This window comes from Sminthopsis crassicaudata, chromosome 1, assembly GCF_048593235.1.
Source record: "Sminthopsis crassicaudata isolate SCR6 chromosome 1, ASM4859323v1, whole genome shotgun sequence".
NCBI lineage: Eukaryota > Metazoa > Chordata > Mammalia > Dasyuromorphia > Dasyuridae > Sminthopsis > Sminthopsis crassicaudata.
This window is the reverse complement of record NC_133617.1, coordinates 417,139,991-417,160,798: the sequence shown is the minus strand read 5'-3', so window position 1 is coordinate 417,160,798 and position 20,808 is coordinate 417,139,991. Positions and strand designations below refer to the sequence as shown.

The 20,808-nt window shown below is 34.3% G+C and overlaps 1 long non-coding RNA gene across 1 annotated transcript in view; it reads right to left on the bottom strand.

The window, feature by feature from the left end:
- LOC141554852 (uncharacterized) overlaps positions 1-18,764 on the bottom strand; it is a 54,389-nt gene extending 35,625 nt beyond the window's left edge. Inside the window, exon 1 of the long non-coding RNA XR_012485983.1 lies at positions 18,696-18,764. This is a non-coding gene — a long non-coding RNA (uncharacterized LOC141554852). The remainder of the gene's footprint in view (positions 1-18,695) is intronic.
- Between the last annotated feature and the right edge of the window lie 2,044 nt (positions 18,765-20,808).

The following is a 20,808-nucleotide window of genomic DNA, read 5'->3' as shown; positions in this document are numbered from 1 at the left end:
AAACTTTTTTCACTTAATATAATCAAAATTATCTATTTTGTGATCAGTAATGACCTCTAGTTCTTCTTTGGTCACAAATTCCTTCCTCCTCCATAGGTCTGAGAGGTAAACTATGCTATGTTCTTCTAACTTATTTATAATATCATTCTTTATGCTTAGGTCATGAATCCATTTTGACCTTATCTTCGTATATGGTGTTAGATGTGGGTCAATGCCTAGTTTCTGCAGTACTAGTTTCCAATTTTCCCAGCAGTTTTTGGCAAATAGTGAATTCTTATTGCAAAAGCTGGGGTCTTTGGGTTTTTCAAACGCTAGATTGCTATAGTTATTGACTATTTTGTCCTGTGAATCTAACTTATTCCCCTCATCAACTAGTATAAATAAAGACTAATACCAAATGGTTTTAATGACTGCTAGATCTGGTACAGCTAGGCCACCTTCATTTGATTTTTTTTTTCATTAGTTCCCTTGAAATTCTTGACCTTTTGTTCTTCCAGATGAATTTTGTTGTTATTTTTTTCTAGGCCAGTAAAATAGTTTCTTGGGAGTTTGATTGGTATAGCACTAAATAAATAGATTAATTTAGGTAGTATTGTCATCTTTATTATATTTGTTCCACCTATCTAAGAACATTTGATATTTTTCCAATTGTTTAAATATGATTTTATTTGTGAGGGTTTACATATATTAGGAGATAGATTCCCAAATATTTCATACTATTGGCAGTTATTATAAATGGGATTTTTCTTTGTATCTCTTGCTTTTGGATTTTGTTAGTGATGTATAAAAATGCTGATGATTTATGTGGATTTATTTTGTATCCTGAAACTTTGCTAAAGTTGTGGATTATTTCTAATAGCTTTTTAGTTGATTCTCTGGGATTCTCTAAATATACCATCATATCATCTGCAAAGAGTAATAATTTGGTTTCCTCATTACCTACTCTAATTCCTTTAATTTCTTTTTCATCTCTTATTGCTGAAGCTAGCATTTCTAATACAATATTGAATAGTAAGGGTGATACTGGGCAACCTTGTTTCACCACCTCTTATCTTACTGGGAAAGGTTCCAGTTTATCTCCATTAAATATGATGCTTCCTGATGGTTTTAAATAGATGCTACTGACTATTTTAAGTAAAAGTCCATTTATTCCTGTAATCTCTAGTATTTTTAATAGGAATTGGTGTTGGATTTTATCAAATGCTTTTTCTGCATCTATTGAGAAAATAAAATGGTTTTTGTTAATTCGGTTATTGATATAGTCAATTATGCTAATAGTTTTCCTAATATTGAATCAGCCCTGCATTCCTGGTATAAATCCTACTTGGTCATGGTATATTATCCTGGGAATGATTTTCTTTAATCTTTTTGCTAATATTTTATTTAAAAATTTTACATCAATGTTCATTGGGAGATTGGTCTATAATTTTCTTTCTCTGTTTTTGTCCTACCTGGTTTAGGTATCAGTACCATATCTGTGTCATAAAAGGAATTTCATAGGACTCCTTCAATCCCTATTTTTTCAAATAGTTTATATAGTATTGGAGTTAATTGTTCTTTAAATGTTTGTAGAAATCACAAGTAAATCCATCTGATCTTGGGGGTTTTTTCTTAGAGAGTTGATTAATAACTTGTTCTATTTCTTTTTCTAATATGGGACTATTTAATCAAGTTACTTATTCCTCTGTTAATCTGGGCAACCTATATTCTTGAAGGTATTCATCCATTTCATTTAAGTTAGCAAATTTATTAGCATAAAGTTGGGCAAAGTAACTCCTAATTATTGCTCTAATTTCCTGTTTACTGGTGGAAAGTTCTCCCTTTTCATTTTTAAAGCTAACAGTTTGATTTTCCTCTTTCATGTTTGTAATCAAATTTACTAAAGGTTTATCTATTTTTTTTCATAGAACCAACTCTTAGTTTTATTTATTAATTCAATAGTTTTTTATTTTCAATTTTATTAATTTTTCCTTTTATTTTTAAAGTTTCAATTTTAATATTTGGGAGTTTTAAATTTGCACTTTTTCTAGCTTTTTTTTTTTACTTGCAAGCCCAATTCATCAATCTTCTCTTTCTCTATTTTATGCAAGTAAGCATCTAGAAGTATAAAATTTCCCCTTATTACCATTTTGGATGCATCCCATAAATTTTGGTATGTTGTCTCATTATTGTCATTCTCTTGGATGAAATTATCAATTGTGTCTATGATTTGCTGTTTCACCTATTCATTCTTTTTAAATTAATTTTATAATTATAATTTTTTTGACATTACATATGCATGGGTAATTTTTTTACAGCATTATCCCTTGTACTCACTTCTTTTCCAAATTTTCCCCTCCCTTCCTTTACTTCCTCCCCTAGATGACAGGCAATCCCATACATGTTACATGTGTTATAGTATTTCTTAGATACAATATATGTGTGTAAAACCGAGTTTCTTGTTGCACGGTAAGAATTGGATTCAGAAGGTAAAAGTAACCTGTGTAGAAATACAATAGTGCAAACAGTTTACACTCAATTCCCAGTATTCCCTTTCTGGGTGTAGCTGATTCTGTCCATCATTGATCAGCTGGAATTGAATTAAATCTTCTCTATGTTGAAGATATCCACTTCAATCAGAATACATCTTCATACAGTATCAGTGTTGAAGTATATAATGATTTCCTGGTTTTGCTCATTTCCCTCAGCATCAGTCCATGTAAGTCTCTCCTAGCCTCTCTGTATTCCTCCTGCTGGTCATTTCTTACAGAGCAATACTATTCCATAACATTCATATATCATAATTTACCCAACCATTCTCCAATTGATGGGCATCCATTCATTTTCTAGTTTCTAGCCACTACAAAAAGGGCTGCCACAAACATTTTGGCACATACAGGTCCCTTTCCCTTCTTTAGTATTTCCTTGGGATATAAGCCCAGTAGTAGCACTGCTGGGTCAAAGGGTATGCACATTTTGATAACTTTTTGGGCATACCAGATTGCTCTCCAGAATAGTTGGATTCTTTCACAACTCCACCAACAATGCATCAGTGTCTCAGTTTTCCCACACCCCCTCCAACATTCATCATTATTTGTTCCTGTCATCTTAGCCAATCTGACAGGTGTGTAGTGGTATCTCAGAGTTGTCTTAAATCAATAGTGATTTCATATGAGGGGAAATAGTTTCAATTTCATCATCTGAGAATTGTCTGTTCATATCCTTTGACCATTTATCAATTGGAGAATTCACCTATTCATTCTTTAGAATGAGATTGTTTAATTTCCAATTACTTTTTGGTCTATTTTCCCCTGGCTTTTTATTGAATGTAATTTTTATTTCATTGTGATCTGAAAAAAATGCATTTACTGATTTCTGCCTTTCTGCATTTGATTTTGAGATCTTTATGTCCTAATATATGGTCAATTTTTGTATAGGTTCCATGAACTGCCGAGAAGAAAGTACACTCCTTTCTGTTTCCATTTAATTTTCTCCAAAGATCTCTCATGCCTAACTTTTCTAGTATTCTATTTACTTTAACTTCTTTCTTATATATTTTGTGGTTTGATTTATCTAGTTCTGAGAGTGCAAAGTTGAGATCTCCCACTATTATAGTTTTGCTGTCTATTTCTTCTTGCAGCTCTCTTAACTTCTCCTTTAGGAATTTCCATGCTATCCCACTTGGTGTATGTATATACATATACATATACATATACATATACATATACATATACATATACATATACATATACATATACATATACATATACATATACATATACATATACATATACATATATATTATTAATATTGCTTCATTATCTGTGGTACTCTTTAGCAAGATATAGTTTCCTTCCTTATCTCTTTTAATTAGATCAATTTTTGCTTTTGCTTGATCTGAAATCATGATAGCTTCTGCTCCAGCCTTTTACCTTTACTCTGTATGTATCACTCTGCTTTAAATGTGTTTCTTGTAAACAACATATTGTGGGATTCTGGCTTTTAATCCAGTCTGCTATCTGCTTCCATTTTATGAGAGAGTTCACCTCATTCATATTTATGATTAAATTTACCAATTCTGTATTTCCTGCCATCTTATTATCCCCAGATTATATTTTCCCTTTCCTTTTCCTCTTTCCCTCCTTCCCAGTATTTAACTTAAGAGCACCATTTGGCCTCCTCTTTAGAGTCCCTCCCCCTTTCTTATACCTTTCCCTATTTCTGTTATCCCTTCTATTTAGCCTACCCCTCCCCTTTTTGCCTTTCCCCTCCCTCTTTTCAATAAGGTGAGTTTTTCTGTAAACAAAATATGTCTAATATTTTCTCTTTGAGCCAAATCTTATGAGAGTAAGATTCACACAATGTTCATCCCCTTCCCTTCTTATCTTCAAATGTAATAGGTTTCCTTTGCCTCTTTGTGAGATGTAATTTCTATCATTTTACCTCCACTTTTACCTTTTTCTGGAACTATTTTCCCTTTCCACCTCTAGTTTCTTTTTTATATTACAACAATAAAATCTAATTATGCATGCACTCTCTTTGTATCCCCATAACAGAAATACAGTTTTCAAGAGTTCTTTTTACCTTTTTATGCTTCTCTTGAGTCCTATATTTGGAGGTCAAATTTTTGTTAAGCTCTGGCCTTTTCATCAGAAATACATGGAATTCACCTGTTTCACTGAATGCCCATCATCTTCCCTGGAAGAAAATGCTCATTTTAGCAGGGTAGATTATTCTTGGCTGTTAAGGAACAAGTCAATACAGCTCCATGTATTCCAACACTTGGCTGCATTCCAAGTTCCTTTGCCTTTGAAAATATCAGATCCCAGGCCCTTTGATCCTTTAAGGTGGAAGCTGCTAGATCCTGGGTGATCCTTATTGTGGCTCCTTGGCATTTAAATTGTTTTTTTTTTCTTTTTTCTTTTTTCTTTTTTTTTTTTTCTGGCTGCTTGTAATATTTTTTCCCCTTGATGTGATAGTTCTGAAATAGTCATGATATTCCTTGGAGTTTTAATTTTGGAGTCTCTTTCAAGAGGTATTTGGTGAATTCTTTCAATGGCTCTTTTACCTTCTGATTCTGTGACATCTGGGCAGTTCTCTTTGATGATTTCCTGAAAAAAATTGTGTCTGGACTCTTTTTTGTTTTTATAAGGGAGTCCAATAATCTTTAGATTGTCTCTCCTAGATTTATTTTCCAGGTCAGTTGTTTTCCCAAGTAGGTATTTTACATTTTTTCATATTTTTTCTTTTTTTGGGGTTTTGCTTGACTGATTCTTGATGTCTTATTGAGTCATTCATTTCCATTTGTTCAATTCTGATTTTTAGTGAATTATTTTCTTCATTTACTTTTTTTTGTTTCTTTTCATATTTGTCCAATTGAGTTTCTAAATGAGTTGTTTTGTTCTATAGAATTTTTTTCCACTTCACAAATTCTGTTTTCCTGGGAGGTTGTTTTTTTTTTTTTACCTTTTCCATTTCACAAATTCTGTTTTTCAGGGAGTTGTTTTCTTTTTCTACTTTATCAAATCTATTTTTAATGAGTTATATGCCTTTCCTAAACCTTCTTGCAGAGTTTTCCTTTCCCTTTCCCATTTTTCTTCTAGCTCTCTTTTAGGAGTCTTTTAAATTTCTTCTAGGAGAGCCTTGTGTGATGGGGAGCAGGCTATAGCATCCTTTGGGGCTTCATCTCGAGACAATCTGTTTTTAGTCTCCTCAGGGTTTGAAATCTTCTCTTTCACCATGGAAGCTACCTATAGTTAGAGTTCACTTTGCCTTTTTACTTTTTTTTTTTTTTTTAATTGGGATCTGTTTTTAGGGCAAGGGAGATTTTCCAAGCTTCCTCTACAACCACAAGCAAAGCAGCAATGGCTGTGCTGGGATTGTGCTGATTCACTCCTAGTGCTGGGTGAGTGTGGCCAGGTCCTGTGAGACTCTGGCACTTTGGGGTTCACTCTTTATCTTTTGTGTTTGTGTTGGATGTTTCTTCTTCTCTGCTGATCTACTGGCTTGCAGTCAGGGCTGAGCAGCCAACACTGTGGTAGAGCCTTCCCTTTAGATTCTCCACTGCATGGAGTCCTCACTGTCCCACAGAGACCTCAAAGCCGTGGGTCTGTACAGCCTACGCTGGCATCCTGCACCTGCCCTTCCTCTGTTCCCCTTCCAAAACAGACCTTTTCTGGTGAACTTTTAAACTATCTGTGGCTGGTCATTTGCTGCACTCCCAATATTCATGAATTCTGCAGGTCTAGAACTGCCTGCTGATTTTGGTAATTAGTTGAGGGTCCAGGGAGAAGTTCAGAAAGAAGTATGTGTCCTCTCTGCCATCTTGGCTCCACCCCTCTGAAACATCTTATAAGACAAACAAGAGATTTAGAGAACAAATCAAGAGGAGAAAACATAAGAATAATTGAACTGTCTGAAAGCCATGACCAAAAAAAGAATCTTGACACAATAATATTAATCAAAGAAAATTGTCCTAATGTGATAGAACAAGAGGAGAAAGTAGAAATAGAAAAAATCCACCTATCATTATCTCAAAGAAATCCTATAAGGAAAACATATAAAATATTATTGATAAATTAAAAAAAAACTCAGATTAAAGAGAATATTTTACAAGCATTAACAACAATAAATTTTAGAATGCTGGAGCTACAGTAAGAATTGCACAGGATTTATCAGCAGCTACAATAAAAGACCACAGGTCCTACTATATATCAACAATCAAAAGAATTAGGATTTCAGCCAAAAATATTATATCCAAATTAAGTATAATACTGAATTAATAAAATAGACATCCAACAAATTCTCAGATTTTCAGAATTTTGTTTCAAACAAATCTGAACTTACTAGAAAATTAATTTATAAGAGCCAATATCAAAATCTAATTCCAAGGAACTCAATAAGGATAAATTGTTTATCTTTTCCATATGGAATGTAAACCACATGTCTAAAACTGACATTAGTAAATTGATAGTCCTAAAGAATGATTGGGGTAATGTTCTGATCGTCTCTCAATTGTAATCCTTCTCTGGGAGGAGGTTTCTTTTCTGTATAATACTTTTTATCTGTGAGCAGGTTTCTTGGGAGGCTTCTGGAGCCTCCAGCTAGAGCAAAGGTAGAATCTCAAATCCTCTTCTTCCTGAATCCTTGCTCTGAATCTCCTTGAGCTTCCTTGAAGTTCTCTCGGGAAGTCTTGTCCTTCCCCAATCCAGACTCCTCCTCCAGACTCAATGTTGCCTCTTTTTATCCTCCCAGAGAATGGGCTTGTGGGTACTCCCAGCGGCTTGTGGGAATTACTTACAACCAATGAATTTGCTGCTTTTAAAGATGTGAATTCTGAGCTAGAGAATTGTTAAGTACCAACTTAGCACTTAGTAAGAACCTAATAGGGCAGAGCTAAATATGATGTGAATCTTAAAAATTCAGCTGTCTAGGAAAAGGCAAAAATAGTAACATGCTATATGAATGAGATGTAAGACTAAGAGAAATTACATGGGAGAAAAGAGCTGGTAGTTCTGAAAACCTATTTGTATGGTGAATGGACTAAAGAGAGAATTTTATATATATATATGAAGAAGGGTATAGCACCCGCCAAAATCTATTTTAAAAAAATAAGGGGAGAGGGAATAAGATAAGGTAGGGCATAAAAAGGTATTTAGCTTAATGAGAGTGGGATAAGATATGTAGATTATAATAGGAATAGGATAAAGAGGGAGGGAAAGGATGGGTGGGGGGGGGGGAAAGAAAAGGAAGAGATCCATGAGGAACAGAAGGAAGGTTAAGTAATAAGAAGGCAAGTTAAACAAGTAAAAGTCAAATAAGTCAAATAAAAGAGTTAGCAGGGATAGCAAACATAATAACAATGATCAGGATAGAATTTATTAGGGAAAAAAGTAGGGTTAATAATCATTGATCTTAGTCAAACTTAAAAAAGATTCAATCAAGAGAGAAATCTACATTATGTTAGTCATATTAATATTGTCCTAGATGTATGTCTATATGTATATGTGCATGTATATATATATATGTATATGCATGTGTATATATATATATATGTATATGTGTGTATCTGTATGTAGGCACATGCATATTTGTGTGGTGTGTGTGTATATATAATTGTACCCATGCTTAACTGCAGCCTGCTTGGGGTGGAGGGAGCAGAATAAGTAAAAAAGTGCACAGCAGGAGAACAAAAGAAAACCTACCAAAAAAAAGCAAAGAAAAGATGTATAGTTATAAATAAAATGTTTTCTATTATTACATACACTTTTTTGAAATGGAAATTTATTGTTACATATTTTGAATTCTCCTTGATGTTCTGCTGGGCACATGGCAATGTTTTTTCTTTTGTTATTCTTTTTCTGTCTTTCTTTTCTGTTTTTTTCTTATTTTCATTTAAGTTTTAAATAAATAAATACACTTTTTAAAAAGAAAATAGTTGTTACAGAAATATATATTTCCAGCATTTTGAGGAGGAAGAGAAGAACATAGAAACAGATTCTTTTATGTTGATATAAAATTTGTGCGATTGAGATGTACAATAGTTTTTGAGTTTCTCACGATTTCATCATCATGTATGTAAACCTTCAAGCCCTATACAACTATGGTGATTGTTTTTATTATTTCTATTATTCCAAATTCTTGCTCTTGAAGGTTATGAAGGTTACCTCTAGTAGGAGTTCCTGACTAGAAATGAGAAACTAGCTCTGAATTAAGAGGATATGAGTTTAAGTCTCTTCTCAGCTATCTACTTGTAAGACTTTAGATAAGCCATAGCTTTCCCGGATCTTTGTTTCTTCATCTATAAAATGAAGGTAATATACTCTTAAGTCCCTTTCAGTATTTAAGTCCCTTTCAATACTTGATCTATGATCCTAGGAGCAATGCCCATGGAAGAAACAAAATAGGTTAGCAGAATTTCCTTTTTCAAGACAAAAGAAAATGACATCTTATTGAGATACCATTTAATGACTAATCCAGAGAAAGGAGGCCAAGGACTTTCCATTACAAGTCAATTATTCCAAGGGGATGGAACATTAGATAGTTGAGAAATGTGAAACTTATTGAGAAAAGCAAAGTGGCTTTGCTTGATTTTTAGTTACTTAAACTGACTAATGGTCTTCATTCATAACTGGACTATTAGTACTGGCAGAAACTTGACTGGCATCATGCCTGGCAGACTGGAACTGATTTTTTTTCATGGTATTAGCCTATGAAAACTAACATTTAGTGAAATGCTTAAAAATCTCCTCTGGAAGAAAATATTGCTCTTTCCATTAGTGAATGGGCTTTTAAAAGTTCACATTGGATAAAAGAATGATTGAGTAGAAGCTGTTGGTGTTTTATTGGTGGAATTAGAGGAGAAGAAATGGGAGAAAGCAAGGGAAAGAACTTACTCTAAGATAAAGGTTTAAGGATTTCTCAATTAAAATAATTGTGGGTAGGGTAGATGGAACAAAATGGTGCCAAAAAATTAAGCAGAAAACAAATAAATAATTTAAGGGGAAAGACAGTCATTCTTATTGTCATTTGCTCTTGCTAAGAAGGTTTGCTGTTGTTTTATTCTTACGGACTTATCTTTAGTTGTGCAACATGTTGACATATACCCGGACACCAACATCACCCCAGCCCATCTAACAACACATAAGGCAGAAAAGTAGGGCAGGAAAAGTCTTGGATTTAGAACCCAAAGACCTGGATCCATATCCTAGAAGTATTGTAAGGGGCTACAACAGAAAGAAAAGGTTTTGAATCAGAGATCTTGAGTTCAACTTCAACTATATAGTTGAAATTTATAAATTTTGTAGGTCTCAGTTTTCCTTATATGTAAAATTAGGAGCTTGGAATAAGTAACTTTATATCTAACTACGTACACTCTACATCTATGATCCTCTTCCAAATGTGTTTACTTATGATTTGTGGGACCTTAGACAACTCAGTGACAACTGACAATATTATTCTCATTTTACAGATGAGGAAATTAAAGCTAAGGGAGTCCAAAAACTTATCTATATGCACCCAGTTAATGTCAAAGGAGTGTTCTGACTTCAGTATTCTGTGCTATGTTGCCTCTGTGTTTCCACATCTTTAAAATGAAAAAAATTCAATTACAAGATATTTTAGGTTCCTTAAAATCCAATGAATTGCTTATGTATGCTTCTTCCAGCTACAGAGAGACTTCAAGTAGCTGCCAAATAGGAGAATAAAGTGTGATAGCAAAGCCAACTGAAATGCTCTAAGACCCAGGTTCGAAACTAGGGGGAATATGGACCTCTAAGGTATCTGTGAACTTAGATGGGGGGGAAATCCATCTTTACATCTAAATAATTGCTTTTTTTTAAAAGTTATGCTTTATTTTAGACATTTAATAATATTATTTTGAGAAGAGGTCCATATACTTAGATCCACAATATACAAAAAGGTTTAGAGATCATGGTATAAGGACACTATGAATCTCAAATTTAACCAATAAGCTAGCTGAGAGGTAACAAGGCATAAAGCAGAGAGTCCTGGTCTCAAGCAGGAAGATATGAATTCAAATATTGCTTCTAACAGCATACTAACTGTATGATCCTCATCATGTCAGTACACCAGAAAATTCTTGAAGACTTTAAATTATGATGAAGATACACTAAGTCCACTTTCTATCTTTATACTTTTTAGCCTCTAAAAATTTAGCATCTGCCAGTGAGTGGGGTGATCAACTTCACCAACTTCAGAGCTCTGCTTAGTAGAAAAACAGAATACCTCCTTTGAAATCTTCATTTTGAACTTTTCTCTTTTTTTGTTAAAAAAAAAAAAAAAAAAGATAGAAACCTACCCTCTGGATCCAAGAAAACTGAAATTCAAATCCTAACTCTTTCACTTAATGCTAATGTGACCCCAGACAATTTCCTCAAGCTCACAGTGCTTTAAGTAACACTAACTATGAAGGATGTAGAGAAAGTATGGATCCTCATTGGTGATGAAATTTCTCAGCTGGGAGTTTTCCATATCCAGACTAGAATAGGCTTCGAAGAGTCAAATATCAAATTCTTAGAGTAAGTATTTACATGTTGAAAATCAATAAATGTGACAAATCAGAGTTTAGTTTACTGTTTTGTTGATTGTTTAGATTTAAGAAAGTGATAGACAAAATGTTTGTAATGTAAATTAAACTTCAAAGTGTGTCTACCCTCCCTGAAAGTCAGTTGTTAAACATTTACCAGTACCCTCTCCCTATACCAATGAGATAACAGATCCAATTCCAATCTCTACCCTATGACTGGTTATGGTCATGGAGCTAACAGATAAAGAAAGAATCAGCATATATGTTTTATGGATATTTATGAGCTTTGTGACTGAAAGATGCACTTTACCCTCTCTGAGCCTTATATTCCTCAAATGTGAAGTAGGGGAAATTGTATCACTTCACAGTTATGAAAATCAAATGAGATAATGCATGTGAAACATTTTACAAATTGTAAACCACTATTTAGTATTATTGTGGCCTTAATTTTGTGAGAGTCTCTTAACATGTAGCCCAGTTCTATATGACTAGAACCAAATTGCTTTATCTCATGAACAAGTTGGACTTTGTAGGAGGGGATCTAGAACAGTAGAAAGAGTGTTTGTTAACTCTGGACTTGAGCTGGAGTCCCACTTCTGTCTCTTACCATCTGTGTGACCTTGAACAACTCTTTTACTGGGCCCTTGATAAATGCTTGTTAACTAACTGACTGACTTAGTCTCCCTGCACATTTAATAGATTTTAAAAAAGGAAGAATAAATGACTTGTCTAAGATTATGGTATATTAAATAAGCACCAAAGGTCAGGTATTGATTCCACAGTCAATGCTCTTTCTCTTATTTGAGATGGAAGAGTATTCCTCTTCTCAAATAATCCTCTGTAAATCCTAGAAGGAGGGATTAGGGCAGGTTGGGCTCAAACTGCCGAAGGTTAGTCTGTCACTAGTTCAACTGGAGATTATAGAAATTGGTCACCTGCTTCTTTCAGGATATGGAATCCACCTTGACTAATTACAGATCTTCTCTCTTTCCAGATGATCCCTGACTCTTCTGTTTCTGAGTACATGAATTGTTTTTTTTTTTCTTATCTCCACTAATTCTAATTTAATCCCTTCCCTTCTTCTGTAGCAAGACCCCCCAAAGAATCACAGAATGCCATGGTAGAAAGGAATCTAAAAGATAACCCAATCCAAGCCCCAACAAAGACATACTTAATGTTTTCTGACACATTTGATATTTTAATGATTTTTTATAATATATGAGGGTTCCTTATTGGACTTTTTGAAATTCTTTTTTAGTGTATACCTATGCTATTTCTAACTCTGATCAAGAAGTTTCTGATAAAAAGTATGTTTATTGGAATACATTATTTCCATTAAAAGAGGTAATATCAGATTTCCCTAGTATACAATGAAACTTTGGAATTAGGAGTTCTAGCATCTAATTTTAGCTTCCCTATAGACTTCTAATAATAGAACATCTTTTCTTCTAATAGTATCTTATTTTATACAATAGAAACTCTTTTAATACCTCCTTTTTATTATTTAAAAAAAAATCTGTACTTGCTTCAGTGTTTCAAGGATCCATGATTTCATCCAGGAGCCCTGGTTCCTGGCATAGATCTTACCTCTTGTTCACATCATGGCTCCCAGTTCCTTAGATTATTGCCGAGGTCAAAATAAGACCTACTTTTGGTGACAAACTTCTGAATGAAACTAGGCTGCTCCAGAGACTATCAATCAATCAACCAATAATACTTCTTAAATGCCTACCATGTACAAGACACTGTTAAGTATTTATGATAAAAGTATATATATATATGTGTATATACATGTATGTAGACAGATATCTTGAATTTTTTGCAGCTTTATATTTATTTTTAGATAGACATTTTATTTCCACCCTCACCGGTTACATGTTAAAACTATTTAAAAATATTTTTATGTGTTTTTTTTTTTTTTTTTTAGTTTTGAGTTCAAAATTCTTTCCCGCCCTTCTTTCCTGCCTGCTCCCCTCCCTGATCTGGTAAGCAATTAGCTAAAGATTACACATGTGTATTCATGTAAAACATTTTCATATTATTCATTTTGTACAAGAAGAATTGAATAAAAAAGAAAGAAAGAAAGTGCAATAGAGCAAGCTTCAGTCTGTATTCAATCAATATCAAAGAGGTGGATAGTAAGCTTCATCATTAGTCCTTTGGGATTGTCTTGGATGATTGTACTGCTGAGAACTAGCTTGAGCTTTTTACTAAATGTTTACTGTGTGTCAGACACTGTCTTAAGTGCTATAGATACATAAGTAAAACAAAACAAAACAAAACAAACAACCTGATGATTTCTACTCTCAAGGAGCCTACATTCTAATAGAGAAGAGAAAATGAAGGAGAAATGGAAAAGGGGAGACTCCATTTGAGGGCAAGATAGCTGGTAGAGTGGTGGAAAAATCAGAGAGTAAATTGAGTGGGAAGTGAAGTGAGCAGGCTGGCTAGAACCTCTCATGAAATGGCAATCCCAAGTAGGTACTCACCTAACAGGAGGAAGGCTTTAGGGAGGAATCATTGTGATGAGGACAAGTCAGCTGAGAGGAAATTCAGCAGTCTGGAGAGTAAGTTGAACTAAGAGTGAAGGGAGCAGCATGGTACAAAGAATGAAACAATCCCTAGCCATAATGAGTTTATATTTTAATGGGGAGACAAGTTAAAAGGTATACATACATATATGTATATGTGGATACATACACACAGGTTTATACACACATGTATACATACATAATATATATACATTCTTTGTTGTTTATCTTTCATTCTCAAAGAACAGGGCATCAGGGAGGTGATGCTATGACATGCAAGTGAGTTGGATTTAAGTAAGGGAGAACTAAATACATTCATGAGCCTTTTTTTCATCTCCAGAGCCATCTGTGTACAGTGGCAAGACATATATATGAGGACAATTGGAGATGGCCCCAAATGCAATGGGAGATCTTTGCCTTTTAAAGCCAAGGTTTTTAAGAAGTCTTAGTTTGACTGACTAAGATAAGGTAAGAATTGAAGCAAAGAATGGCCTTTTTTCTAGTTTAAAAAAATCAATCTGGCCAAAACAGAAATAATTTTTATTTACATTCACTCTGAGTCAATTGGAGCTCAAAGACTGGCTGAGGCTTGGCCTGAAACATGAAAAATATATGTTATCCCAAAGTAGTTTGGACAGGAAGCCACTAAGGTTGGGGAAACTTAAAGATATACAATCCCTTATGGTATATATATATATATATATATATATATATATATATATATATATATATATATATATATATATATATATATATATATATATATATATATATATATATATATATATATATATTTATATTTATACTAGAAGACTTACTATTTTGGTACTATCTTATAGAGCTTGTGCACCACTGCCATAGTCTCTAAGAAGTGTTCCTATCTCATTTCTGCCTTTTGGAATCCCGATTTTCTTTCAAAGCTTAGCTACTTATCTCTATACAAAACTTTTCTTTATCTTCCAGATGTTAGTGAAATCCCCCTGCTCCTTCATTTCCTTGTAATTATATAATTTTCATATGCTTATAAATATACATGTTGTCTTCCTCAATAGAATGTAAGCTCCTTGAGGACAAAGGCTATTTGTTGCATTTCTTTTATCCCTAACCCAATGCTTGGCATATGAATTGCTTAATAAATTTGTTGATCCACAGAGAAATCAAGGTCCACCTCCATGGTATGAGAAGGCATTAAATTAGTTCTAAGGGGCAATATCTGTACAATAGGGGTGATAATTACTGTCATCCTCAGCAAATGTCAAATGGAAATTGAGTAACATAATTGGAGGTCTTGAGGGTGGAAAACATTCAATTAATAAGTCCCAGACACATTCTATCTTATTTCTGGTTGCCCTGTCAGCCCTCTGACAGGCCAATATCCACCAGGGAAAGGAACTGATTTCCTCTTTTGTTAATTTCCTGATTCTGTCCTTTTACCAGCTCTTCCTCTCATCAAAATTTGGCAAGATAAATACCCTGCAGAGATAGTGAGTGAGGATAGTGGATTCTTATTACACTGGTGATTCTGATTGTAGAAATGAATCAGCTTAGAGTTTCTTTTACAAGATCAAAAAATGGTCCTCTCCTGGCCTTTGTCTTTATTTTTGCTTCACATTTTTCTTAGGGAATCAGGTTAAAAGTTTACCAAAACACAGTTTGAATATATATTAAATTTATAATCTAGGATCGATAAGGCTTATCAAAATGGCTTTATGACTTAAGATAGGCTTTCACAGTCTTAATACAGTGAAAAAGATAGAAGCCAGACCTCACTGACAGGTTAGAGCTGAGCAAGCAAATTAGCATCTGTTAAAAAGGTCTAAACTGCAAGGTGAGCACAGTTACAGATGCCTGGGAATAGGAACAAAGGTAGGAATGTCATTGACCTTGTAAGACTTAGAGGTTGGAAGTCAGCCGTGAGAGAGAGAAAGAGAGATAGCAAACATATGTTAGAATGTGTTTCTCCAAGAGAATAAGGTTATTATTCCAAATGAGGTCCAGCCAATTCTCAATTTTTCATAGTCATAAGGACTTGGAATCAAAAGAACCCTGAAACCCCCAAATCCCTCTAAAGCTTTCACTATAGTATTAACTCAAATTATACTTTTTCTACCTTTATTTCCTAGGCTAGAAGAAAAAAATTAACTAAAAGTTGGGAAGCTAGAGGGGAAAAAAGAAAAAAAAGATCATTGATGACCCATAGAAAAATTCACTATGCCTGCATGGTAAAAGATTTCAATTTCAAGTTTAGGGGTTGATGTTATATGAGACAAGTTGTAAACATGATGATAGGAAGATTGATTTGGATTGCGTTGGGACTTGCATTTGGGAAACTCCCTCTACTAATGCAAATTAGTTATAATTCTGTAACTTGCAGTGTTAGAGAATTGTCTGGTACTACTACTGAGAAGTTAAATGGCATATATATGTATGTGTGGGAAGGTATGTATATACATAGAGAGAGATGTCTTTATGTGAATATGTATGTACATAGATACATATGTGCATACATACACATACATATTATACATATACATATATATATTCACAATCAAGTATTCAGTGTGTGTGAGGGCCAGAATTGAATCTAAGTCTTCTTGTCTCCTAGAACTATAAAATATGTTGACTCTAAAAATCATAAAAATTTATATTATAATAACTAACAGTTCTAAAAAACCCAACCAATCTCAGGACAAATGACATGGAACAATTGAGGGAGCAGGGCTGGATAAAGACCTGATTGTAGGCTATCAAAGCCATACAACTGCTGTTTGTGGAAGGAGGTTAGGCCTAGGTCATGGGAGAGTTTGCCCATGACATGGTATCTATGGGAGGAAGCTTAACTTCTGATTTTACCTAACTATTCTTTTTAAGTAAATGCTATGCTTAGTGGGATAGTAAGTGACCTCTAAATTTGTTGCCCTTGGACAACCCCACTGCTGCTCCATTCTAGTTAAGTCTCTGACAAATGTCATGAATATACTTTGCAGTTTGCAAATCACTTTACATATATTAGATCATATGAAAAGGGGTATTTTAAACTTTTTGTCAGTGTGTGTTGTTACATGTTGTCATTCATTAGTTAATTTCTTGGAAAAAAGTTTTAATATTGTCAGTTTAATGAAAGCTAATTGAGGACTTGTGTTGTAGTTGAGGGATGATAGCTTTGGGAGAATGATGATGATGATGATGATGATGACATGTGTGTGTGTGTATTTTCATGCATGTATATTTATTATAATCAAGAACAGATAGGACACTTTAATCATAGTTGTTTAATGGCATATAGTTTAAAGGTTACAACCATTCTGTTCTTATGGATTCAAAGATCAATGTTGATGAGAGTATTTGTTCTATCTTTGTTCTGTTTGTTATGTCTTTTGAATAGCTGAGAGAATGATACAGAGAAAGTAATAGGTACTGGTTTTGAATCCCAGATCTGATGATAACTTATATTGTACTTGCTTAACTTTAGGTAGTTTTCCTTTGATCTGAATTTCCTCATTTGTCAAATAACTTAATAGGTAACTTCTGAGATTCCTTTTTTTTTTTTTTTTTTTTAGCTCTAGATCTCTGATCTATTTTTCTAATTTATAAGAAGAATGGAAAGAAGAACATTTAAGTCTTGTAAATTATTTCAAGCTATGAATTAGGCATCTAATTGATATGACTCTGTTCTCATATTTAGATTCCATATGCATAATGTAGAGAACTATCTTGAAATGTATGTGCTATATTTGTGGCCACACAATGCATATTATTTAGTGTCTGATGATGGATACAGACCAGAAAAAAGAAAATAGTGGGCAGATTTCCTCATAGGATTTAGATGTTAACATTTGAATCGGCTGGAAGGCATCACTTGCCATATTACTCTAAGCCAAAGAAATAAGCATCCTCCCTCCCAATAAAAAAATAAGAATGCTCCACATTTAAAAAGGCTCTTCCTTTATTAGCTTCTTGCAATGAATGTCAAAGTTATTATGAAGTCCTCTGTACAGAGTTGACCACAGAAAAACTATATATAGTTATTGCTTCTGCATTGACCATAGAAAAGGAAATATATTATCTCAATTTCAATCTTAGATCAAGCAAACCCTCTCTGGGCCTTTTCTCAAAAAACAGAAACAAAGTATTTCACTGGAATGTGCGATCAGCTCTGGCTGGCAAGCTCACTGTGACAGGATGGATAAATTGAACCAGAGTGTCATGTCCTTGGGGTGTCCTTTGTGAAAATAGTCCTGATACATGGGATGTGTGCTTGATAAAATGGTCTGTGAAAGACAAGGGACTGATGGAATATTGTTTTTTAAAAACCAACCAATATGCTATTAGATTGCAAAATTGTGGTGCCAATCAGGATTTCCTTGCAACTTTGCTCCCTAGATAATGGTCAGGAGATAATGCTTATATCTCTGGGCTGGCAGCAAGGCAGATGAGGATGAGGAAATGTAGTCAGCCCAGGCCACTGTGCTTTTTACTCTGGCAGTGTAAGCTGGGGGAGAAAGTGGGATAATGAAGGGAATAGTTTATATTATGCTCTGAATTTATCAAGATGACTGATAGCAATCCATAATAATCATTGCCTTTTGTGTCTGTACACACATGTATAGCATCTGCTTGTGCTGCCTGATTATGGCAAAAGGGTAACTTTAATAGGTCAATATTACAGGTCAAATTAATACCAATCAACTTTCAATTATCTGCTTGACTATATTGTCATAGTAGACTATCCACAACATTACTTCCCTTCACATACTCTGTGTTCCAGCCAGATTAGTCTATTTACTGTTCTCTGAACTTGCAAACTTTAGATCTCTCTCTTTCATTTTTTTTGGTATAAATTGTTGTCTATGCCTAGGCATGAGCTCTTTTGTCTCTTCTGACTATTTGAATCCCTAGCTTTCTTCAAGGGTCTCTTTTTCAAGTCTTTCCTCATCCCTGTAGTAGTAATTAGTGTAGTATTTAGTATAGTCTTTTTGAATAATAACAGTTTGCATTTTTAGAGTGTTTGAAGATTTGCAAAATGCTTTACAAATATCATCTCTTTTAATCCTCACAACAGCCATTTGAGTAGATGTTATTATTATTCCCACTTTACAATTGAGGAAATCGAGGCAGACAGAGCTTAAATGACTTACCTGTGGTCACAGGATGAATAAGTATTTGAAGCCAGATTTGAACTTAAATCTATCCTGACTCCAGAACTGCATCTAGTTTTTACACTGTTATTGTTGTTGATGTTGAGCACTTTCAGTTGTTTTCCTGTCTTTGTGACCTCATTTGAGGTTTCCTTGGCAAAATGATACTGGAATGGTTTGCCATTTCCTTCTCTAGCTCATTCATTTTTAGGAATTGAGGAAACAATAACAACAATAAAATTTTCACTTATTCCCCCCTCCTCTTTCCATAACCTTTGTAAGGGATGCCTTTTTTTTTGGGGGGGGGGAATGTGTAGCACAGTACCCACCATATTGTACATGGTTTATAAATGCTTGTTGGATGAGATTTCAAAGAAATTGACTTCTTATCCCAAGTTGTCTTTTCCTCTTTTATAGTTATACTCCCCAGATATTTCCTTTTACCCAGCTAATGTGTATTAAGCCAATTCTCATGTCCAAGAAATTTCTAATGTTGGGTAGGGAGAAAACTTTTCTAAAGACTATTCTATCCTGCCTCCAATTGTGGAAGGTTTCCCTTTGCCAGTTTATATCAACCACCTCTAGGCTATATGTTAGCCTAAAACAGACATAATTACAAATCATATCTGTTGCCTAACTTATATGAGGTCTTCCAAAAATCAATAAAAACTTTCAGATTATCTGTTCTCAGATAAATGAGTGTCAACTTTTTAAAAAGGCCTTTTTTGTATAGATTCCTTGTAGGTTGCATTATGCTTTGTGGTTAAATATTATGGATTATGATGTTTAATTAAAAGCCGAGGATTGTTCTTATTGCTCTTCAGTTAAAGGGAAAGTGGGAATGAGAATCAAATGGATGGCAACTTCAGGTAAAAGCTGGAGAGAGTTTTCTCTATTCTCTAAGGAAATATTTGTGTCAATTTTCTCATCTAATCTTTGTCCTTATACTTTTGTGACTTCACTACACATTGTAGTGTAGTACTACTAGATGTCAATTTCTGCAAATGGGAGATGCCCACTTGCATCTTGATTCTGCCCTCCTAATATATCAACTTACTCAGTGCCTAGGCCTTTATCTTGATACCAGTTATCTACCATTGCCATACTTTTGATATCACAATCAACTATAATTGTACTAACGTTATCCTGGATTTTGAAATTCTCTTATAATTTCTTATCCTTCTTTCTTTTCTCTGCTTCAATCTGGTTTTTATTTACCGTGAATGAGTCTAACCACTCTATCCTTTGCTTTTCCCCACTTCATAAGCCCTGCTTTGAGGACAAGTATTATTTTATATTTTACTTGTAGACTTTCATGGCCCAGTAACTTGCTTGTAGGTGCTTAATAAATGCTTATTACTTTTTTTTGTGAGAATTTGACTTCACTGTTTTCTATAATTCTTTGGTTTTATCTCCTATCTCATTTTCTTGCGTGTTTAAAGTGGGTTTTTCCTTTTCTGGGCAACTTCCCCTTCACAGAAACGCAGCCCATTTCATGTAACTCTAAGGAATGTCAGAGAGAGACTTGAGCCTTTGTCCTGGGGGGAGGAGAAAGCAATAACATCCTAGAGCTCAAGAAGAAAGCCAATATCCAAAAATGCCCTAAGTTATGATCTTCTTTCCCTTTCCAATTCCTATTGTCTTCTCATCAATCTCCTTAAGCTTGGTGTCTTTACTGATCCCTTTAATAAACCATGTTCTCAGAAAAGGTTTTATAAATTCATTCATACTAAGGCATAAGGGACTATACACTCGGTATAAAACCTTAATCTATTATTGCTCCCATGAGGAGTTTATATTTTCAGAGATATCAGAGTCTTTGAGGAATAAAGCTTTGAGGGTAGAAATTTACCAGCAGTGTCTTAGAAGTATGGCTTTGGAGCAGACTCTTTCCTTACATTACTAGTTATACACCTGCCCAGCATCCCTTGCAGGGAGTCCTGAAGCTAAGGTGCTGTGGCTTCCAATTGTGCTGTGGCTACAGACCAGGATCTCTTTGTTCATCCCCTTGAATGCATCTCTGGACTACTCCATGAGAGGGCACTAGTGTTCCGGACAGTTCACTTTAGCATTCTCTCAGCCTTTGCAAGAAGTTTGTCCATGGGCATCTCCC